The following is a 5,085-nucleotide window of genomic DNA, read 5'->3' as shown; positions in this document are numbered from 1 at the left end:
GCTACTACAGCATGTCTCTGGCCGAGGCGTCGGGTTGGCTAGATCGTGCTTACCATCATGGGACAAAGGGCCTCTCTCCTCTGTTGAAGATTTTAAAGGATGGGTCGGATGATCCGGCATCACCCTCTAAACCTTCACAGAAGCGCCTTCGTCTGCATACAGGACTTCCTCCGACTACCTCCACATCCACCGCAAGCAGACAGCTGTTTGCGGTTCATACCTCGTCATCATGAGTTTACGCATTATCTCCTGGAACGTCAACGGGTTTCACTCATCCGGAACCCGTGGCCCCCGGAAGATGGTGCTCAGACAGGAGCTCCAGCCTGCTTTGGTAGGAAGGGTCGATGTGCTCTTATTACAAGAGCACAAGCTTTCGGATTCTCAGACTAGTAGATGTGGGAAGGTCCTCACAGGGCGTTCCCACACTTACTGGGAACCCTCGATTGGTGAGCAGGGGAGGAGCGGAGGTGTTTGTACTTCCATTGGCACTCCCCTTGTGCAGCATGTTTGTGGTTTTGGCACCTTGATCCCTGGACGGGCGCTTTGGGTGGGCCTAAATATTGAGGGATCCCGCATTGGCATCCTCAATATCTATGCCCCGACTGATGTGAGACGGAGGGCAGCTTTCTAGAGCTCTCTGACAGATTCTCTGCCAGAGATGGATTCTTGGATTGTAGGTGGGGATTTTAACAACCTTGAGGCTCTTGAGGATCAGCAGGGTAGGGGCCCAGAGTTCCTTGGCATTGCTCAGGCGGAGCAGTCTGAGTGGGATTCCTTTTTGTTCTCCGTGGGAGGAAGGGACAGTTGGCGTGAGCCTTCCTTCAGCAGGTGGACAGGGAGTCTGGACTTCACTTGGGGTTACAGGAGGGAGGGTGGTAGACTTCTGGAGCGGTTGGACCGCTTCTACGTCAGTGATTGGGCGATTGGCCGCGGTGGAGAGTCAGGGGTGGTTCCTGGGACGACTCTCTCAGACCATGCCCCAGTCATCCTGGTCCTGGATTCAGCGTCCCCCTCCTTACCTCCTCGTACTTGCAGGATCCCGGACTCCATCTACTCCAGTGCAGAGGTGCGCAGCAGGATCGTGGACCTTTGGGAGAGGGATTGGGACCCCCTGGGAGACATGGCTTCTCAGGTGTCTCAGGCCCTTGCCGAGTCCAGCCTCATCTGTCAGCAGGAGGCGGTTAGGGTCAGACAGCAGTGGTGGGCTAGAGAGAGGGGCCTCAGGCGCGACCTTGCCTCGATTCAGCGCTTGCAGCAGTCCTCACCAGGTTCAGAGGAGCTCAGGCGCCAGGAGGGCAGAGCACGTGCGCTGCTCGAGGAGACTACTCAGAGACGTTCAGAGTTTTCCTTTCACGCCTCCAAGTCCTTCTGGGCTAGGAAAGGTGACAGGATGTGCAGGGAGTTCTTCAGGACTCACGGCCAGAGATCCACAGGTGAGCAGATCCGTTCTCTTAGGGCGTAGAGGACGGCAGTATCCGGACAGATCCAGATGAGGTTGTGGACTTGGCGACAGATTTCTACAGGTCCCTTTTCCAGCAGGAGCCCCCAGACCCTCGTGCCCGCCGTTGCAGGGAGGAGGTCTGGAGACATACACCGTCCCTCGTACAGCCCAGCATGCGGGAGGCCCTTCTCGCCCCCTTCACTATTTCAGAGATGCAGGATGCTGTGAGAGACATTGATGGGCAAAAATGCCCAGGAGAGGATGGGCTCTCCAGAGCCTTCTTCACCACTTTCTGGGAGCAGATTCACCAGCCCCTTCTTGCAGCTTTCCAGCACATCTTCTCCAGTGGTCAGATGCCAGAGAGCCTTGCGTCTGGTCTGATCTGCCTCATCCCCAAAGGGGGGGATCGGCAGGAGATCAGACAGTGGCACCCGATCACCCTTCTTCCCACCGCCTACAAAATCCTCGCCAAGATGATCAGCAGTCGCATCCGCCCCCTCCTTCCTGACTTGATCCATGACACCCAGACCGGTTTCGTCCAGGATCGTAGCATCTGGACAACATCTTCACGTTCACTGAGGCGACAGAGTGGGCTTAGCACAGCGGCCAGCACCTTGCTATTCTCCTTCTTGATTTTGAAAAGGCATACGATAGGGTTGACTGGTCTTTCCTGGAGGGCACTCTCTCTCGGTTGGGTTTCCCAGATGAGTGGATCAGAGGGATCTCCAACCTCTACAGATCGGCCTCCAGTCGGGTCATCATTGGTGGCAGGATGGGAGAGAGATTCACCCTTGAGCGCTCGGTTCGTCAGGGCTGCCCGCTTGCACCTTACCTCTTCCTCTTCTTTGCGGAGGCCATGGCTTACTTCCTTCGGGCCCGCTCCACTGGTCTCCGCGGGATGCGCCTTCCCATCAGGGATGACACAGAGCTCCTGGACTCGGAGTATGCAGATGACATAGCCCTCTATGTTCATGATGATATTGAGACACTGGAGCGTGTGAGGCTTTCTCTAGAGGTTTTTTGTCTAGCAGCGGGGGCGAAAATCAACTGGCATAAGTCAGTTGGTTTTCTTACAGACCCTGGAGCCAGCTCGCAGTGGGGTATCTTCCTGGGGTTCCGTTGGATCCCTAGAGGTCAGACGACTCGCTATCTGGGCTTTCAGGTAGGGCTAGACACCACCCCGGCGCAGCAGTTCCTTCCTATCCTAGCTTCTATTCGACGGAAGCTAGCCTTTTGGAGTACAGCTCGACTCTCTCTTGCAGGCAGGGCCCTTGTGGTCAACCAGGTCCTCCTAGCCACTGCCTGGTATGTGGCCTCTTGCTGGTGCTTTTCGAGATCTTGTGTAGCCCAGTTGAGGAGGTTAGTACGGAACTTCCTTTGGTCTGGCTCAGACGGTTCTGGTACCACTAGAGCCAGGGTGGCTTGGCAGACAGTCATTCTCCCCTAGACAGAGGGCGGCCTCGGCATCATCGATCCAGAGCTTCAGAGTCAGGCTTTGCTTGGCAAACTAGTTATCTGCGGTCTGACGCCAGGAGGGCAGACGTGGAAGCTTTTGCTCCAGCAGGGACTTAGTACTTGCACCCCCCAGAGAGGTGGAGATCGGCAGCCTTCCATCCGGTGGATCTTCTCTTCTGCCCCGCTGATTCCGCCCCGTTCTCCCTTCCTCCGCAGCCTCCTCTCGGTTTGGAGGAAGCTACGACACTCTCTTTCCCAGGTTCCTCCCAGTTGTCAGGAGGAGATAGACAGACAGCCCCTGGTTTGGAGCAGACAGGTGACAGATATTGCAGGCCTCCAGTTGGGCGAGAGGACCCACATCCCTTGGGCGAGCTGGGCACGAGGACCTGCACGCTCGCTTGGGGTTTGGCGGGATGTCTACAGATAGATGGGCCCAGACGAGTTGGCAGTTACAGTGGGTACAGCTCGTGGGATCCAGACGCGTCGTGTGGAGATTGATGCTGCCATACCCGCAGCCTAGAGGATCCCCCCTGTCTTTAGACAACTCCATCCTGGAGACGAGAGATGGCTTGGGCAGTTCACTCCTCGGGGCATTCCACTGGTGGTAGCTGGACTCCTCCAGGATTCTTCGATTCACTTCTTCTCCGTCAGCGATGGTAGCCGCCTCCAGCGTGATGGTGCCGTGATCGACCCCCAGCTTCCTTGGCAGTGCCTTCGCATTATAGGACTGCAAAGGAAGGTGTGGCTTTTGGACCCCATGGTGGAGCAGGCCCAGGACTGGAGACTGTGGATTTGGGAGGGTCGTTCCCTAGCAGAGGTCGATTGGGACCCAGGGGAGTGGCGTTGGCCACCACTCGATATCTCAGATAGCTCGATCCCCTTCTTCTCCTACAGTGCGCGTACAGGTAGGCGTGCTCTTGGGGCGCTTCAGCGCAGGTTACCTACTCAAGCTCATAGTTGGTTTGCCCAGGGGATCTCCCTGGTCTTTCTTCGCTCTTTCTGGAAGACCCTCTGGGCAAGCTAGAGACCGAGGAAGATTTCCTATTTTCTGTGGATGGTGGCCCATAAGGGGCTACCAGTCGGGAGCTGGTTGCGGCAGATGGGACAGGCGGGTCAGTGCCAGTTATGTTTACAGGCAGAGGAGTCCCTGAAGCACTGCCTCTGGAGCTGTCCGCAGGCTCAGGCAGTGTGGAAGGGCGCCATGGGGATCCTTGCGCGGGCTGCACCTGAGCTAGGACCGATCACTTGGGGAGCCTTCTGTTGGTGCAGCACAGAGATGGGACATCACCTGGCCTACGAGTTCTCACCTCGGGACCCAGTCTTCCTCATCATGCAGGCCACCTGGGCTTACGTCGAGGACTTCCCTTGGCACATGACAGAGGTAGACGCAGGAGCGATGACTCGTCACCCAGTTTGGGAGATCGTTGGGAGCATTGTAGGCTGGCACATTTGGACTTCTAGATGCGCGCAGACCCTTGGGGACCAGCTTTCCTCGTCCACTCAGACCCTTGCTGCCATCTGGAGCTCGATCATTCACATGCTCAAGGGTCAGTGGGATCAGATTCAGGGTGACTCCAAAGCAGGGAAGGAAAAGAGGCGGCGCTTCATTCGCGATTGGGATCATCAGGAGCTCTTCTTCCAGCCCACTCCTCACTGTCTTCAGTGGCGATACTCGCCCCCGCTGTGGCTGTTTGTCCACACCCAGTTGATCATGCCTTGAGAGGCTTGTACATTAGTTGTTTGCTTCTTTAGGGCTGCATCCGCTTTGAGATAGCAGCCCGACCCTTTGTACTCTCGTTCTCAAGTAATATAATCAGCACTACTTTTTGCAAAAAAAAAAAAAGGTAACAAAGGTACATATAGATAAAGCTATATATATAGATAAAGATACTTTTGCCTACATATAGATCAAAGTACTTATAAAGATAGAGTTACATATAGATAAAGATACCTATAAAGATAAAGGTATATATAGGTGCAGGTATATATAGGCAAAGGTACATATACCTCTACATATATGTACCTTTACCTATATAAGGTATATATATAGATAAAGCTGTATAGATAAAGGTATATAAAGATAAAGATACATATAAGTGAAAGTATATATAGGTATATCTAGGTAATAAAGGTATATATAGGCAAGGTACCTACAAAAATAAAAGTACATATAGGTATATTTAGGTAAC

The 5,085-nt window shown here is 54.3% G+C and overlaps 1 pseudogene; it reads left to right on the top strand.

Moving 5' to 3' along the window:
• The first annotated feature begins 658 nt into the window (after positions 1 to 658).
• The window catches only part of LOC147886064 (uncharacterized), a 9,579-nt pseudogene continuing 5,152 nt past the window's right edge, over positions 659 to 5,085 (top strand).

This window comes from Dipteris shenzhenensis, chromosome 25 (assembly GCF_047967505.1).
Source record: "Dipteris shenzhenensis isolate YYH24624 ecotype China chromosome 25, Dip_SZ_1.0, whole genome shotgun sequence".
NCBI lineage: Eukaryota > Viridiplantae > Streptophyta > Polypodiopsida > Gleicheniales > Dipteridaceae > Dipteris > Dipteris shenzhenensis.
The sequence above is the reverse complement of the archived record's forward strand: the minus strand, read 5'-3'. Positions and strand labels throughout refer to the sequence as shown.